The sequence below is a fragment of the Canis lupus genome, chromosome 15 (genome assembly GCF_048164855.1).
Source record: "Canis lupus baileyi chromosome 15, mCanLup2.hap1, whole genome shotgun sequence".
Classification (NCBI taxonomy): domain Eukaryota; kingdom Metazoa; phylum Chordata; class Mammalia; order Carnivora; family Canidae; genus Canis; species Canis lupus.
Window position 1 is genome coordinate 6,699,684 of NC_132852.1, and position 20,095 is coordinate 6,719,778.

The 20,095-nt window shown below is 33.2% G+C and overlaps 2 long non-coding RNA genes across 2 annotated transcripts in view; one reads left to right on the plus strand and one right to left on the minus strand.

The window, feature by feature from the left end:
• LOC140604589 (uncharacterized) overlaps positions 1–20,095 on the plus strand; it is a 95,339-nt gene that overhangs the window by 71,177 nt on the left and 4,067 nt on the right. The gene's annotated exons all lie outside the window — the stretch shown is intronic.
• LOC140605450 (uncharacterized) lies at positions 6,371–8,309 on the minus strand. The gene is made up of 2 exons (XR_012008103.1): positions 7,555–8,309; positions 6,371–6,575 (listed from the first exon to the last, which is right to left on the minus strand). It is a non-coding gene; the product is annotated as an uncharacterized lncRNA (long non-coding RNA).

The window sequence follows — 20,095 nt, forward strand, 5'->3', positions numbered from 1 at the left end:
AGATTTTATTTATTCTTGAGAGACAGAGAGAGAGAGAGAGAGAGAGAGAGAGAGGCAAAGACACAGGCAGAGGGAGAAGCAGGCTCCATGCAGGGAGCCTGAGGTGGGACTCGATCCCAGGACTCCAGGATCACTGCCTGGGCCGAAGGCAGACACTAAACCACTGAGCCACAGGGATCCCAGGTACCTGTTACGTATTGAAGTCTTACTTCTTCAAAGCCACTTTCTCGCCATCTTACCTCCATTGTTCCTGCATATTTATACCTTTACTGAAATCTGTGTTCTCCCATCAGCTACAATGCCTACTGCCTCATCCCCACTGACAACTAGGTTCTGTAGTTAACCCTGGTTATCTTTTTTTGTTAAAATCTTCTCTAGTCTTCTCTTTTCAAAGAAACCAATTAATTTCATTACTTATTTTTCTATTTGTTAAGCAGAAATGTATTTTTTAAATTATTAAATGTAACTTGCATTAAGAAACATGCATAAAGCATTTGAATACATTTAGAGAAATAATTATATAGTAAGCAACTGTGTGAACACCACTGTGGCCAGGAATTAGAACATTACTAGTACCTTAGTAGATCCCTGGATTCTTTTTCTGAATTCTAAGTCCCATTCCTCTCAGGTATCTACTCTCCTGACTCAAATTTCTTCTGTATTTGATTCTCTTCATAAATTTATCACTTAAGTTTATTCCCAAATCATAATTTAGCTTTGTCATATTTTTAACTTATATTCATGTACTCATGCTTTCCATAATTTTTTGACTAGCTTATTTCCTACAGTATTTTATTTGTAAAATATATCCATGTTTCTGCACACTGCTACAGTTTACTCATTTTTACAAGTGCATTATATTTAATTACATAAATATGCAGCAATTTACTCATCTATTACATTCCTGATGGATATTCAAGTTCTAGATTTTTATGATAATTAACAATGGTGCTAATGAACATTCTTGTACATGTGTCACAGTCTATATGGACAAAATTTTATATAGAAAAAAGAGAATCATTATTGTTTTATAGGACATGTATTATTTAAATGTTATTGAATAATAGCAAAATGTTTTCTAAAGTGATTCTTATCAATTGACATTCCAACTAGCAATAAATTAGAAATTTTATAGCTCATAAGTTTCTTGGTTTCTTTTTTTCTCTTTCTTATAATTTATTTAGTGTACAAGTACAGTTCTAATTTTACATTTTCCATATCAATAAGGACACTATTGAAAGTCCTGACTATTCATTACTGTTTTCTTTAATATATTTTAATTACATTTAAAACATTCTGTAATGATATTTCTCATATATGATTGCATATATTCTGAACATTTCATGTATTTTTATGTAATTTTATTTTTTTTAATTTTTTATTTATTTATGATAGACAGAGAGAGAGAGAGAGAGAGAGGCAGAGACACAGGCAGAGGGAGAAGCAGGCTCCATGCACCGGGAGCCCGACGTGGGACTCGATCCCGAGTCTCCAGGATCACACCCTGGGCCGAAGGCAGGCGCCAAACCACTGTGCCACCCAGGGATCCCTATTTTTATGTAATTTTAAATGGTAGATTTTAAAATCTCATTTTCTGATTAGCAGACTATATAGAAACAAAATAATAAAATTTATTTTCTTTGTATATATTACATATACAACAAATATACTAAAAAGTACAATCATCATACTAAAAATTCATAATGATTATAATATAGTCATTTTTCACTATTTCCTGTATATATAATCTCAGTGTTTGCAAGTAATTACCATTTTTAATCTAATTCTTTCAAATTTTATTTTATCTCTTTTTCAGATTTATTGAGGAATAATTTACATAAATATAACTTAGATGACCTAGACCATAAAATTTACCCATTTTTTAGTGTCCACTTTTGTGATTTTTGACAGACACATGCAGTCATGTAATCACTGTCAAATAGAGAACATAAAAAATTTCTATCATTTAAAAATTTTCTCAGACCCTTTTGTCTGAAGACAGCCCACTGCCAGCCTTTAGCCCCCAATGACACTGCTTCCTTCCAATAATTATGTCTTTTACTCAGTAATAAATCAATGAATTCAGACATATAGAGTCATGTAGACTTCGAGCCTGTCTGTTCACTTAGCATTTTACAGTTTGTATTCATTAATGTGGTTGCATGTATCACAAGTTTATTCTTTTTCATAGCTCAGTAGAATATCATATGGATGTGCCAACATTTATCAGTTGAAGGATATTTAGGTTGTTAGCAGTTAAGGCACTTTGGGAGTAATTATGAAAAAAAAATGCTATACATAATCACAGCAATCTGGAAAGTATTGTCAATCTTAACAATATTAAGCCTTACATTTATTTTGGACACGTGAATCACCAGATTATATATTTTATAGTTTTATGTTCTCGGTATATTTTATAACTTCTAAATTTCTTGTAACCTATGTAAATTTTAGGCCTGTTAGGATCCCTTATTTTCCTCACAAAGATTTTACTTTCATTGAAGTCATTTTCCCTTAATTATTTCAGGAATATTATAGTGAAAATGCAAAGTACGTTTAAACAATTGGTCTTCATAAAATTATCTGATATATGCCTCCCATGCAGTGTACATCTTCTTACTAAGATTTACCTGCAACATTTACAATTTAATAATTTCATGGAATCTACATGCAGATCCAGAGTAAGGGTTTATATTTAAATGTTACCTCTCAGATAAATATTTGTACATTATTACAATACGTATTTGTTTAATTTGAGTTATATAGATTCCTTATTAAAGATATAGTTCTTCAAAAAATATATAAAGCACTTGGGAACATAATTATAAAGAGAAAGATGATAAAATCAATGAAATCGGGATCCCTGGGTAGCGCAGCGGTTTAGCACCTGCCTTTGGCCCAGGGCGCGATCCTGGAGACCCGGGATCGAATCCCACGTCGGGCTCCCTGCATGGAGCCTGCTTCTCCCTCTGCCTATGTGTCTGCCTTTCTCTCTCTCTCTCTGTGACTATCATAAATAAATAAAGATTTTAAAAAAATCAATGAAATCCATGTGTATTGCAAGAATGGCAAGAATTTTAGCACACTTTAAGGATTTTAAAATACTTTTCTAAAATTTCAGAGAACATATCAGAGTAATTAACAAAAGAACAGTGACGATACTCCTGAAACTAATAAGCAATTATAGCAAAATTGTAGGTTGCAGGTAAATATACAAAAGTCAATTGCTTTCCTATATATCAGCAATGAATGAGTAGAATTTGAAATAAAAAAAAACACGGTGCTATTTACATAGAGTGCTATTTACATTAGAACTCCAAAAATAAAATTCTCAGGTATAACTCTAATAAAATATGTACAAGATCTATATGAGGAAAACTACAAAAACACTGATGAATGAAATCGAAGAATAACAAAATGAATGAAGAAGAGATATTCCATGTGCATGGATATGGGGAGACTTGTTATTGTCAATATATCAGTTCTTCTCAACTTAATATATAGATTCAGTGCAATCCTAATTTACAATCCCAGAAATTTATTTTATGCATATTGATAAAGTGATTCAAAAGTCCCTGAAAATCCAATATATTATTAAGGCAGAAGAACAGAATTGGAGGACTGATACTGATGTTAAGACATTATAAAATTACAATAATCAAGACAGTGAGATTTTGGTGAAAGAACAGCCAAATAGATCAGTTGAACAGAATAGAGAGCCCAGAAATAGACCCATATATAGACGACTGATCATTGACAAAGTAACAAAGGCAATATAGTATAACAATAGAGTTGCTTCAACAAATGGTACAACTGGGAACACTGAATCTACATGCCAAAGAATGAATCTAGATGTAGACCTTGCAGCCTTGACAAAATTAACTCAAAATGAATCATAGACCTAAATATAAAACACAAAAATATAAAATTCCTGGAAGAACATAGAAAAAAATCCAGATTACCTTGGGTTTGGCAATGACTTTTTAGAGTCAAAATCATGATCCATGAAAGAAATAATTGGTAAACCGTATTTCATTAAAATTAAAAGACTTATGCCCTGTGAAAGACAATGTTAAGAGAAGAAAAACCATTGACTGTGAGAAAATGTTTGTAAAAGACTGTTCTTCAAAATAGAGAACAAACTCTTAAAACCCAACAATAAAAAAACAACAGTTTGATTAAAAATTAGGCCAAAGAAGACCTCACCGAGGAAGATACGAATGCAAAATAAACAAATGAAAAGATGCTCCATATCATATGCCATCAGGAAATTATAAATGAAAACAACAATGAGTTATCACTACACATCTATTAAAATGCCCCAAATCCAGAACACTGACAACACCAGTACTGCCAGGCATGTAAAATGGTATAGACACTTTGGAAAGTATTTTGGCAGTTTCTTACAAAATCAGCATACTTGGGGATCCCTGGGTGGCGCAGCGGTTTGGCGCCTGCCTTTGGCCCAGGGCGCGATCCTGGAGACCCGGGATCGAGTCCCACGTCGGGCTCCCTGTGCATGGAGCCTGCTTCTCCCTCTGCCTCTGTCTCTGCCTCTCTCTCTCTCTCTCTGTATGACTATCATAAATAAATAAAATAAATTTAAAAAAACACACAAAAAAAACAAAATCAGCATACTTTTACCATATGATCCATATTTATTAGTATTTACCCAAAGTAATAGAAAACTTCTATAACACAAAACTGGCACATGAATGTTTTTTGCAGCTTTATCATAACTACCAAAACTTGGAAGCAACCAAGATGTCCTTCTGTAGGTAAATGGATAAATATAAAATGTGGTACATTCAGACAATGGAATATTATTTAGTGCTAAAAAGAAATGAGCTACCAAGCCATGTGAAGACATCAAGGAATCTGAAAAAGCTATGTACCCTATGTTTCCAAAGATATGACTTTCTGGAAAAGACAAAACTATGTAGATGATAAAAATAACAAGCAGTTGCCAGGGGTTGAGAGAAGAAGGGATAATTGGCAGAGCAGAGGGGATTTTTAAGGATTATTTTAAAATGATGTGCACAATATCATAATGACAGATACATGTCATCATATATTTATCCACACCCATAGAATGTAAAATAATACCGAGATTGAATCCTAATGGAAACTGTGGATTTTGGAGTGGTTATGATGTGTCAGCATAGGTTCACCGATTGTAATAAATATACCACACCAGCGGGGGATGTTGATACTGTAGATAGCTATGCATGTGGAGCTGAGTGCAGAGAGTATATACGAATTCTCTGTACCTCTGTCACAATTTTAGTTTCACAGCAAAGTGAGAAAAAGTTATAGCGATTTTGCCATAACTTTTCAATTTGGCTCTGAACCTAAAATTACCCTAAAATATAAAATTTTAAAAATATTTTAAAAGATAAAAATAGTTAAGTACAATAAAGTAAAAAAAATATATAATTATATATAGTTGCAATTAGTCACAGTGTATAGTGCAATTAGCCATATAACTTCATATAATTTTATTTTTATATATGGTAATTCCTTCCTTACTTTTATTACATTTTTTTCTTTTTTAAACCACTAGTTAAATGTTTTCTTTCCAATGTTTATTTTATCATCTATCTATTTATCTGTCTACCTATCTTCATCATCATCATCTATCTATTTGAACGTGCATTATTATCCATAAACCGTTTCACAGAGGCTGAGAGCTGTACTTCACTTATCTAAGAGGAACGTGGAGTTGAGAATTTAACAGAGAAGAGTCATGTGGTGTATGACTACTTACACTTTCCAAATAGGGCCACTATGACATATCCCACCCCACATGCCGTTACAATATGACAGATAGTCTTACCATTGGCTGAAGGGTTCCATTCCTCTCCACTTTGTTGAATGATTGTTTCTGTATCCCCAAAGAAGATGGCGTAAGTAAAGCTATGTGTTTTCCAAAGGCAGGCATAAAAAAAAATCATGAAATCCTGCCTTGTTCTTTTAAGAATCTTGCTCTTGAAACACAGACATCATGCTGTGAGGAAGCCATATAGTAGCCCCTTAGAGCTGCTCTAGTCTACAGACCAAGATCTAGCCTGTAGCCTGAATCAATCAACACACATATGAAGGAGCAAATCTTCATGTATGCCAGCATCCACCTGTCTAATCATCCTCAGCATGCCAATCACCTCAGCTGACAACATGTGTAGCAAAAACAAGTTATGCTTGCCAATTGCTACTGAAATTACAGTTTCACTATCGAAGTATCTACTGATGGTTATTAAGCCTAGAGTAGATCATATACATCAACAGACATTGGGAACATTATAATACATATGCAGTAGGCTTAAAGATCAATTTGACCATTTTAACAGAAATTTGGATGCTTTGGAAGATATTTCCTTTTTTTAAGATTTTATTTATTTATTCATGAGAAACACACAGAGAGAAAGGCAGACACACAGGCAGAGGGAGAAGCAGGCTCCCTGCAGGGAGCTTGATGCGAGACTTGATCCCGATCCCGGGACTTTGGGATCACGCTCTGAGTCAAAGGCAGATGCTGAACTGCTGAGCCACCCAGGCATCCCATTTGGAAGATATTTCTACAAGAAAAATATGAAAGTGTAGGCTGAGTTGGAGTATTTGGAAAGAAATATTTTGTTTAGCATTTTAAAGATCTGTATAAAATTTTGAGAATAGAAATTTATAATAAGCTTATAGAAATTTATGAAAATGTAAAATAAAATTCAGTTATTAAGTTCAGATAATACAAATGTTTTCAAAAAAGGAATCATGATGGTATTTTTGACTCATCATTAAGCATTATTATAATGATAATATTATTAACTGAGGATTTAACTTTAAAGAATCATATTTACTGGTAGAAAGATAGCAGTGGATTTTTTAAAACCATGTTTTTCTATTAAAGGATTTATTTAGTCATAAAAATTGATCAATCAAAAATGATATAAACATTTTTATATAGAATGATAACTGTAGATATCAATAGGATTGCCAACATTTTAAACTTCAGCACTAGTTTTTTATAAGATACACTTCTATTACTCTAATAAAAATTAACATAATATTTGAAAAAGTATGGACCATGGTGTTTAACAGTTTATTAGTGTATTAGAGTCAATATTAATTGAAATAAAGAAAATAGAATGTCCTCAAAGTCCTGTGTCCCTTTCTGTAAATAAATATGAATTTCCCAGGCATTAACTGAGATCTCAGCTATAATCACAAAATACAACTATAAATACCTATATCCTAGTCCTAAATTTATTTCCAATAATCATGATCAAATCTGAGTCTCCATTAAAGAAATCACTGAACCTAAATCATTTTTAGAGGCAAAAGATGCTTATAGTATGTTTTAAGTAAGGTGTGAGCCATGTTTAATAGTCTTTTCTGAGATATTTTTCATGTTATCTTGCTATTCTGCACAAAATATTTAGTTTCCTGAACATTTTTGTCACACCACAAATTATGAAAGAATTAAACACTTGAAAAAAAATATAGAACAGCTTAAAGTACTATTTTATTAGCTTGCTTTTGAAAAAGGCTAATGTATGGTACCTGGAAGTATGAGAGAAGATTGAGATTATCTGTAAAGAAAAAAGAATGAGCTATAAAGAGGGTACTGTGCACGCCATGACAGTGTAATACCTACCTGTACAATATGGAATTTCCATCAATTCATTTCATAATTGACTGCAAAGTTTATACATTTTCAGCAATTGAAAGTACTCTCAAAATGCCACAGAACATTTTCATGTAAGACTTTTAAAGGCTTCTGAAGACCCAACCAAGCAGTGAACATATATATACCTGGGATTTTTCTCAATTATATAGAATGTACTTGGTCTTTGGAGTATGAACCACCAAGATACGTGCAAGAAATCTTCATTTTAGGAGAACTTCCACGGAAGTTTTCCATGGGGCCTTTTTCCTCAGGTTATGTAGCCAAGTCAAGCTGCCTCTCAGATTATACCAGGTAAAAGCCACCAGTAAACAAGTCGGCCCTACCCAAGGAGGGGTCAAACTAAAGAATGTTTCAAAAATCATTATTTGACTCATTCCTCCTTATCTTGTCAAGAATTGACACCAGAATCTCCAGTCATCCCTGGAGCTAAGTATGGAGATTTTTTTTCCAAACTAGCAATAAATAATTCTACTTTATGCATAGTAGGGATTCAGTCAAAACTTTTTTAAGATTTTATTAATTTTTGAGAGAGAGAGAGAGAGAGAATGAGCCAGGAAGAAGGACAGAAGGAGAGGCAAACTCCATGGGAACCCAATGTGAGGCTCAATCCCAGGACCGGAGACCTGAACCAAAGGGAGACGCTTAACTGACTGAGCCACCCAAGTGCCCTAGGTAATATTTTTTAAATGCCTGTAGCAGTGTAGAGTCCTACCAAACAGAAAGCATAAGGCCCAGTAGGATGAAAACTATGCTCTGATGCAAACTATACTTAATTAAAAATATATATATATGCAAATTAAAAACGGAACCAATACATGCCCTTCTAATAATATGGGAATCTGTAGCAATAATTACCAATAAATGAGGAAGGCCAGTCTATTCATTCATTCAGCCTGTCAATTAACAAGTATTTGTTGAGGACCAGCTATTGCTCTACATGGCACTTCCCCTGCTACTTTATTAATTTTTAAAAAACTTGTAAATGTGAACTTTATTGGACACTATGAGTCAATTAAAAATTCACATTATATTCAAATATCGGTTATTATGGTAAGGGGTATTATTATCATGGGGCTTACTGCATTTAAGATATTTCTAAAAGTCATAAAGAGAAGACTGACTTAATATCACAGAAGAAAAGGATTTTGCATTAGCATTTTTTTTGTTTATTTCTTTACCATAAATGCATATATTCTCTAGCATTTGATTTTGACCTGACAATATGACTCTTGGTTTTTGGCAATGAATCTGTGCATTGTCAATTTTTATTTTAATTGAAGATCTGAAATTATATCAATGGCCATAGACCCTGTGTAGACTTAATATCTCTGATCCCTAGTTCATCTTGATAATTTATTAGGTACTGTAACTCATAGAGATCAGCATAAAGGCAACACATTCAACTGTTCTCATAGGTTTTGTCTTTTGAGGGGATAATTATGCAAACCTCAGGAGGTTTTGAACAATAAAATCCTATGATTTTTGCAAGATTGTTATGGATGGAACCTGAGATGTATTTTCCAAGTATTGCAGATTTACATTAAATATTTTAAATATCTACCAAATATAAAAATATGCTTTTCTGCATTCCTATTCTTCATAAAATGCTTGCTTGTATTGTTTTTAGGAAGAATATTTTGACTTCTCACTTATAGCCCTACTGCCAAATATGTATCACTTAATAGAGGAAGAAAATAAAAATACGAATTTAAATTGCCCTATGTTTTTCAGAAGACTGTACTTTTATGGCCATTTAGAGCACTGTAACTACTTGTTTTTTGCTCTCCTTGCCAAATTTTTTCCCAAGCCACAAATGTCAGTTCCTACTCATCTGCTGCTCTGTTTCTTACTGACACCCTACAGATTGCTTGAGTTGTATTCCAGCTCAAATTGGATCATTTGAGTAAAAAAGGAATTTTAAAATCTGTTGCTTCTTTCTTTAACTTCTTTTACCTCCTTCCCATACAACTTTATACTATTGTAAATAGAAATTTCTTATTTCAGTGTGTAATGTTAAGCAACTCAAATGTGTGAGCCTTGGTTTGGCTTTTGAAAATTCTCAAAATACAAGCAATTGTCTTTCCAACAATAATTTAAAATAAGAAACTGTATATGTCAAAGATTTTAAAATTCCAATCAATCATGTAGACATTTAAAGTAATGGACACAATAGTTCTATAAAAACAAAAAAAAATACTTTTATTAAAATGAACTTTAATAGCATGATTTTCGATTATTTTCAAGTGGTTTAAGATAAACTGTCTTTGGTAAAAGGAAATCTAAAAAAATTCTCAACACTTTAGAATACTTTAAATGATTGATGATCTTTTGCAATATTTTATGAACATCTAATTCTAACAAAAATGTAATGATTCGGGATCCCTGGGTGACGCAGCGGTTTGGCGCCGACCTTTGGCCCAGGGCGTGATCTTGGAGACCGGGGATCGAATCCCACATCGGGCTCCCCGTGCATGGAGCCTGGTTCTCCCTCAGCCTGTGTCTCTGCCTCTCTCTCTCTCTGTGTGTGTGTGACTATCATAAATAAATAAATATTTAAAAAAATAAAATCTTAAAAAAATATAAAAATTTAATGATTTGAAATCAACCACAGTCAGTCACTGACATCACTCAGTGGTATTTTAAAGTATGCAAGAATTTATTACCATTTACCATATCTTCTATATATATGGTTTCCCATTTTTAGTAGCATTGTAGCTCAACAATATACAAGATCCAATATTTTCATGTTCACCCCAAGTCTTACTTTTAGGATTAAAAAACAAAAAAAAATGTATAATTCATTCATATTTAGTCCAACTTTGAAATTTTACTCTACATATATATTACTTGAAAGCTTGTTTAATAACTAATTTCAGTCTTCACTAGCAGAAATACAATATATGTCTAGAAGTATTTAAATAATTGTCAAACATAGTAGTTCTGATTCCAGGTGTCCTCAGACCATGTTTTAGGAACGTCATACAAAATATTAGGTGATTAATTACAGCATGAACTATTTACCACCCATAAGAATTTTTATTTTACTGGGCACCAGGGTGGTTCAGTGGTTGAGCATATGCCTTTGGCTCAGGTCATGATCCTGGGGTCCTGGGATCGAGTCCCACATCAGGCTCCCTGGATGGAGCCTGCTTCTCCCGCTGCCTGTGTCTCTGCCTCTCTCTGGGTCTCATATGAATAAATAAAATCTTTTTTTTATTTTTTACTGTAGTATTTTAAGCAATGGGAAATAGTCATTTAAAATGTATTGAGAATAAAAATAATGAGAGGAAGCAAGAGTTTTTTTGTGGGAAAGCTCTAAATTGTATCATATTAATACTTTCATATCATTTTCTGCATACTATGCCAGTTCAGTCTACAAACTAATTTTAGATAAAGATAGTAACTTGACTTACTGGTATATATAATAAAACAATTCATAAGAAAGTTTGCCAAATAACATATTCATTATAGGTACAGGTTTTGTAGCCAGAATACCTAGGGTCAAGTCTTAGCAACTCAATGGACTCAGTGATGTAAGCTGTCAGAAATCTGGTTAACGAGTCTATAAAATTACTTTAAAAATTGCATTTCATAAATTTAATGTGAAAATAACATGGGTTAAGCATTTAAAACATTCAGAAGGGGATCCCTGGGTGGCGCAGCGGTTTGGCGCCTGCCTTTGGCCCAGGGTGCGATCCTGGAGACCCGGGATCGAATCCCACGTCAGGCTCCCCGTGCATGGAGCCTGCTTCTCCCTCTGCCTGTGTCTCTGCCTCTCTCTCTCTCTCTCTCTCTCTCTGACTATCATAAATAAATTAAAAAAAATTTTAAAAATAAATAAATAAAACATTCAGAAGAATGTATCATAAATGCTTATTAGATGATTGACTACCTATTATTTTAAGTCAATCATTAACATTTTTTATTTTCAGTAAAAGCAAAATGAAATACAGTGATATCTTTGTACTATTAGTTTACAATAAACCTTCTTTTTAAACATTTTAATGGAAGTCGTTGATATTTGTAGAAACTCTATTTATATTATTTTTGCAAACCCCAGGGTATATTTAGAAATAGAACAATAATATACTGTTGGGATATAAACACTCTGAAAGTTTCCTACCCACACGTAGACTCACAAAAACTTCTAAGAAATGAATCATGCAATAGATGTAGACAAAATTAGATATCCCATTAAATTCCTGCTATGCTTTAATGGCTTCAAAAGTTTAAAGATGGTGTATGTAATTAGGGAATTATAATGTATTATGGCTTAATTCCATGCAATTATTTTACCTTAAAAGTTTCTCAGATCATGTTTCTTTATAAATTTACTTAAAAAAAGGTATTCTTAACTTTATTCTTATGCTATAAATGAATATATGTAAATGTAAAATATATATGTTTAAATCATTTGAGCATCTGTCTTTAGCAATATCATTTAAATCTTGATATTCTATAGTCTTTTGTTACAGATGGCTGAAAAATGGAATAGTCCACGTGGACCATTTCAGTTTTCTGGTCACTGCTTTATCATGTACCATCCCTGGGGCTCCTATGCCTCCCTTATTTTGTTTCTGGCAGCCTTGTGTAAATTGGAGTGTTCCTATTCTCATCTGCTCATTCCTTTACTGTCATAACAATCCCATTTTGTATTGGAAATTGGTCTTCTCTGAGGCTTAAATATTGTTTTATGTTCTTTATGGTTTCTATATTCTAAATGAAAACTAAGATTTATGATGCCCTGGAGAGACCACTTGGTTTCAGTCCTTCAAAGAAAAATGTCACATTAAAGACAGTGTTGGTAACCCTGCAGTGTATCAGAACATTTTATGAAATATTAACTGTGCTAAAAAGAGGGATAACAGCATGCTTAGCTATAGAGCTGAAAATTATTATATGTGTTAATGGGATATTATGAATATTCACAACATTTCTTAAATTACTTTCTTTTTATCTAAGATGCCATTCAACACTAGACCTTCCCTAGAACTAACTCCCTCCCTCACATCAGTTCTTAAAGTATTCTCTGTGTATCACTACACAGAAAGTGCTGAATAACCTCAAGGGAATTCATCTGTTGTCTTGTAGAAGAAGGATCTGTCTTTTAGGATAAATGTGAAACATTAGCAAATTCCACAGGATGCCATATAAATTGCATTTCCATCCAAAGCAAAAACAACCATTATTTCTCAGGTTTCTCTTCAGTGAATTATTTTTATGTTATTTTCCTGAACTCCACTAGAGTAGCTCATGAGAAGCCCACACTAAGTCTTTCTATTTAAGGTCAAGACATGAATATTTTCATTTAAAATCACTAAGCTCTATTTCCTTTATCTTTTCATCCTCTTTGCAGACTTAAAACATATGATGTTATAGTCAAGCATATTCAGCCTTGGATAATCTTATTTTAAAGGAGAGTTGTAAAAAAAAATAAAATAAAAAAATAAAGGAGAGTTGTTTTTGAGACATTCTAACCATTCTTTCCAAGTCTGCATGATCTCACTACTTCACCAAAAGTATTTTACAAAGGTCATGAATGACCTTACTATTGATAACGCAATTTTCTTTTTATTTCTCAATCTCACTTTATATCAGAACCATTGTATTTGGTTATCCGATTTCCCTCTTCAAACTGTTGCTTCCTTAAGTTATGTGACAACATTTTCCTGTTGTTGGTTGCCTAGCAAAAGTCATATCTTTCATTATTTTGCTAATAAGTCTTCAGTGTTATGGAGACAATCACCATTATATTTACTTAGGGAAAGTATTTGCCCCCCTATGTCAATACAAATAATCTTGAATCATCTAAAAGATATCGGTGATCTTATTCTACTTGCTAATGTTTAGTGTGCAGATATACACATTTGTCAATATACCCTCTGGAATTTAAGGGGTGTGCTTGTTGGCTTCTGGGAAAGGTTTTCTATGCCAAAGCAAGTCCTTGCATAGAGGGAAACACCCCTTTTATTGGGTGGATATCATCCTGTATTCATGCAGCACTTGGAATTGCTGAGGCCATCTCATGATAGTGAAGGAAGGTAGTATCAGTATGACATACTGGGGTGCCTAAGTGGCTCTGTTGGTTAAGCATCTGACTCTTGATTTGAACTCAGGTAATGACTTCAAGGTCATGGGATGAACTCACATCCAGTTCTGTGCTCAGTGTTGAGTCTACTTGTCCCTCTCCCACTTGTACTCTCCATCTCTATTACTTTCTCTCTCTGTCTCTCATAAATAAGTAAATAAATAATTAATTAAATAAATAATTAAATAAATAAAATTTTTAGGAAAAAAGATACAACATATCACAATAGAAATAACTTAATTCCTTTATGAGATTGCTGAGTAATTGAATCAGCAAATCCTAAAATGTTCTTATGTGCTTTATCAGTATATAACTCACGCAGAATTCTGGTAATTCAGTAGTAAGCATTCTAAATCATATGGCTGGACTTGGTGGGTTAATCATTTTTTAGATAGAGAATAAACTCCTTAAGGATGTTAGATGTCTGGACAATCCAAAGTCCCTTTTGAAGTGTGATGCTATCCATAGTTTTAGCAGCAGTTACAGAAAATGTCAACTTTTGGATTTACCTAAGAATGCATTTTTTTCTTCCTGTATGTTCTAAAGTATCTTATAAATTCTTTGTAGTATAACTGCAAAGCAGTGGTGATTCAAAACAGCAGATTGGAAGTAGCATTGCCATTAATTATAGGACAGTAGAAACAATTGAAGAAGGATGAATAGGAGTCTTTATTCAGAAAATATTTAGTGGCTGACATTTTAGTGGTATCAATATCTACAGTATGATGATAATATTAGGCAACTGAAAAGGAATGGGAAAGAAAGTTATTATATACCACTAAAGAAAAGAGTTGCATCATATTGCTTTTTTAATTTTACATATAAAAGAAGAAAATGGATGCTATCTTTACATATCTGAAAGGGTCATGTCTTATTCTTCATTTAGTCAGAGGTCTGCAGGAGTCTGGGTAACTATAAGTATCTACCATCATTTCTGTAAGATTTCATTTGAAAAATGAGGGATGTGCTTAATAATAATCCATTGGTTTAAAAAAGAATGAGCTAACCTTTATGAACTAGATTCTCAATTTCTTGAGGTTATTGAACTATTTCTCCATATTAGCAAGCATGACTTAGAAATGTGGTTTAGAACTCTTGAATTATTTATTGAGAGTTTATTTTTAATATTTTATTTATTTATTCATAGAGACACAGAGAGAGAGAGAGGCAGAGACACAGGCAGATGGAGAAGCAGGCTCCATGCAGGGAGCCTGATGTTGGACTCCATCCAGGTTCTCTAGGATCATGCCCTGGGCTAAAGGCAGTGCTAAGCCACTGAGCCACCTGGGCTGCCCTTATTAAAAGTTTAAAAAAAGATTTTAAAAACTGTAAGAGATACATTCATAAACACTATAATTAAATATAGAGAGAAGAAAAAAAATATGTTCAAATGACCCACATGAAGGCAAGATAAAAAACAAAGGGACAACAAACAGAGGAAACATTTTAAAAAAATGATAGAGGGGCAGCCCAGGTGGCTCAGCGGTTTAGCGCCGCCTTCAGCCCAGGGCCTGATCCTGGAGACCCAGGATTGAGTCCCACATCGGGCTCCCTGCAGGGAGCCTGCCTCTCCCTCTGCCTGTGTCTCTGCCTCTCTCTCTCTGTCTCTCATGAATGAATAAATAACATCTTAAAAAAAATAAAATAAAAAAAATAAAAAATGATAGAGCTTTACCATCTCAGAAGTTATATTAAATATAAGTGATACTAATATACCTCCCCCAAAAAAGAAAGACTGATAGAGTGGATTAAAAAATAAGACCCAACTTTGTCCTCTTCAAAGATTTATTTGAGCGTAAGAGGGGCAGAGAAAGAGAATCTCAAGCAGACTCCCTGCTGAACATGGAGTGAAGCTGGACTCTATTGCAGGACTCTGAGATCATGACCTGAGCCAAACACAAGGGTCAGGTGCTCAACTGACTGAGCCATCCAGGCGCCCCCCAACTCTGTGCTCTTTATAAGAAATTCATATCAAAGTCAAATTAAATGACATGGGTACATGGAAAGTAAAAAACAAACAAAAAAAGAGGCAAACCAAGAAACAGGCTATAGAAAGCAAACTGATGTTATCAGAAGGGAGGTGGGGGTGGGAGATAAGTTAAGAAAATAAATAAAAACAAAACAAAAGGAAAACATACAGATGATAGTAAAGAAAATTACTAGAGACAAAGTGAGGATAAAAGGACCAATCAGGAAGATATAATGATTGAGATGTGTACATACCAAACAGTAGAGTTTCAATACAAATGAAGCTAAAAACGTTTAAGATCTACTCTCTTAGCAACTTTCCGATATGCATTACAGTATTAGTAACCTAGTCACGATGTTGTACATTATATCGCCAGAATTTATTTATCTTATTAGTAGCAGTTTATATCTTCTGATCGCCTTTACCCATTCCCTCCAAGTGCCCTTGACTTTGGAAACCAACAATTTGTTTTACATTTCTATGAAGGATTTTTTTTTTGAGATTCCACATATAAGTTAGATAATATATAAGTGTCCTTTCTCAACAACCTGACTTATTTCATGTATTATAATGGCTCTCAAATTCATCCATGTTATCATGATATATTACATTTTCTTTATCCATTTATTCACTGATGGGCACTTAGATTGTTTCCATGTCTTGGTTATTTAAATAATGCTACAGGATACATAGTGCTGTAGATATCTCCTTGACATAGTGACTTTGTGTCCTTTGGATATATACCAAGAAATGGAATTGCTGTGTCATATGGTAGTCCAATTTTAACTTTTTGAGGAACCTCCATACTGTTTTCCATAGTGGCTGCACCAGTTCACATTCCCACCAACAGTGCATAAGGGTTCCATTTCATTTAACCTTGTCAATACATTATGTCTTATATTTTTGATGTAGGTCATTCTAATAGTACGAGATCACATCTCATTGTGGTTTTGTTTTGCAGCTCTCTGATAATTAAGTGGTATTGAGCACTTTTCCTATACTTGTTAATTGTCTATGACCCTTCTTTGGAAAAAATGTTTATTCAATTCCTCTGACCATTTTTGAATCGTTGTTGTTGTTGTCATTGAGTTATATGAGCTCTTTCTCTCCTTAGGATAGTAACCACATATCACATACGTCATTAATAAATATTTTCTTCCACTCCATAGGTTACTATTTCTTGTTTTTGATGGTTTCTTTTGCTGTGCGGATTTTTAGTTTGGTGTAGTTCCACTTGTTTATTTTTGGTTTTCTTGTCTTTGCTTTTGGTATCAACTCTAAAAATGCATTTATTTTTGTTATTTAAGTTGTTTTCTACTACTTGTACTCTCTTGATAGTAATAGATTTCATAATACTTCCTAAATTTCAAATCAATGATTGCTATATCAAGATGTAATACAAAATCAATTATGGATGATATAACAATTAGATAAAATAGCTAGATAAAATGTTGTTGTGCTTCCCTGTGTCACGTAATTACTGTGATATGTATTAGAAAGAATAAAATAGTATAATGTCAACAATAAATGTGCATGTATTTTTGAAAACCTATTGATAAATACAAAAAACTACAAACCTGCAAGAGCAGATAAAGATTGTTATGCATATGAAGGGTTTATTCTTTGAAAAACTGCTTAGTAAAGATACCACAATATAATCTGTGCATTCTCCTCCTTTATGAGACTCTTTCACACATCACATTGGAATGGATTATACTGACAACAAGGCTAAGCAATACAGTGTCTGTTTCTGTTACCACAACAACAGTAGTCTTTACATGGCATGGTTTTCATTCTGTGTTCCTGTTAATCTTTCTTTCTTTCTTTATTCATTTTTAAAGACATTGATAGAAGGCACATAATCTTTGTATACAGTAAACATTACAATTTGAATAACTATGCTGAGGTGGAATTTTACATGACAGTAGGGAATTCACATGAGAGCAATTGAAACACATCACTTTATTATACTTAGGAGTGTAACACTTAATTTTTATTTTATCACTGGATGTCAGGTACCTAGCCTGATTCTGTTTCCAAGTCTGTAATTTTGGAACTCTTTAAAATATTTTTGTTGGCTTATTTTAACAAAAACTTTATTCAAAACTGCAATGAAGTTTTATTAATATTAAAATTACCTCAAATTTTGAATATCTTAGATAATTATTGTGTTTAGTGACTTCATAAAAAGGGAATGACTGAAGTTCTTTTTGTCTGGCCATTGTAATATTTCATGAAAGTATTTTTCATGTTATAATATCTGGTATGCATATTATAGCTCTATGTACACATATATAACTATATCTCTATGTGCATATATTTTTCTGTCATTGTTTTTATTACTAAATGTGTTAAACTTAAAATGAAAATTAAAATAGGGATCCCTGGGTGGCGCAGAAGTTTAGCGCCTGTCTTTGGCCCAGGGTGCGATCCTGGAGACCCGGGATCAAATCCCACATCGAGCTCCCGGTGCATGGAGCCTGCTTCTCCCTCTGCCTGTGTCTCTGCCTCTCTCTCTCTCTCTCTCTCTCTCTGTGACTATCATAAATAAATAAAAATTAAAAAAATAAAGTATTAAAAAAAAGAAAATTAAAATATAACTCTTTTAGCTTTGTTTGTATTTATTGCATTTTAACTATATCTCATGTGTCAGGGAGATGGTACTATTGCTGCTTCTTTTAATGTATGAAAAATATGACCAGAAAAATATTTGAGAAACACATGAGAAAGAGTCGGTAGTACTTTTCATATTTCATAATGAAAAAAGAAATATTTCTTTCTTTAATTCCGTATCATCAGGCAGGATTACTGTCTTGATTTTTATCAAGTTTTATGAAAGTTCACAAGTGTGAAAGTCATACTCTTCTATAATTTAATCTATCATAGTTCCCAGACAAGCTGAAAATGAGAAGAGTAGTTGTAAGTTAAATTTAGACGACTAATTTTTTTTCTAAATTTAAGTTAGAAATTTAATTGATAAGAATGATAGTGAGTTATTTTAGAAGCCCTACATTGTGGAAGTGTAAGATACAGATAAAACAAAACATATATGTGAAGATTAATGTCAGGAATGATAAAACAAGAAAGCATGGGAAGTAAGAGAGAAAGTTTGGAGAAGATCAAAACAAAGTTAAAATTGTATTACTTAGACCCTGATATATAGTCTTAACAGGAGTCTGAATTTAATGCTGAGTGATTCTGAACTATTGAATTAAACTGAGATAAAATTCTTTAAACCACATCATTCATCTTCTCAATATAATACAGTGAATTAGTGTCACCTTATACTTTATTCTTTGCTCATCTCAGCCAACAGTAAAATTCTTCACCAGCACTGCTTCAATATACATTTTACAAATATCTCTGCAACTCTTTCATATTCCTTTGCCTAGCCTTGGCACTAATACTTCTGATAAACTTCATTTCTGCCCTATTGTAATAACAGTAGGTGTAGAGCTTATTTTAATGTCAGTTTTTGGAAAGATATGCATAAAGCATAAATTTTTCTTATACTCACATTGAATTTCAAGCCTTAAAAAAATCTTGCTTGTCCTATGAATGAGAATGTTGAATAGAAAAAGTAGTTTTTTTCTTTCCATTTATTTCAATTCTAAACAATTAATTGGTTATTTTAGTAAAACTATAATTTTTTCCATTACCCAATTAACTTTTCCCTCTATTCATGCAATAAAAAAAGTCAACACATTGACAATTCATTTTTGATGTCCCCAAACAGAGCCAACATCCTTAGAGTAAGATCATAGTTTCCAGGATGTCTACCTACTTACAAGCGTATAAGAAAGACATTCACACAAACGACTGAGGCCAAATTTTCTTATGGTTTCTTTTCCTTTTATTAGGGGATAAAAAGTTTCAACATCAGAAAAACATCCTATTTCCTGAAGGTGCTCAATTCCATCAATAGGAATTAAGAGAAGACCTATGACCTATGTGCAACTTGCCCCTTCCTAACAGAGTAGAATAACCCCCTTCATCCTTGCTAGACATACATATCCCAACTAGGACACTGAGCATCAGCATCACAGATCAAAAAAGTAACAATGTGATTGAAATAAGAACCTACCTTCCCCAGCCTACATGTTTCTTTAAACAGAGATTAAGAGAAATCTTAGATACCCATTCTTCTCTCCATCCTTTCACCCTGTTTCTCCATAATTCTATGCAACAAGCCCACCAGGATGATTAGGAATTAAATTTCTTCCTATCAGTGACAATAGGAATCACAGGTCAATCTTAACTCCCAGACTCTAAGTTTTATAAGTTTTTCAGGTTTCTATCAGTTTCTCTTCCCTATTACTCCCCCACACTCTTGAAGACTCTTCAGTGTTCCCTTATA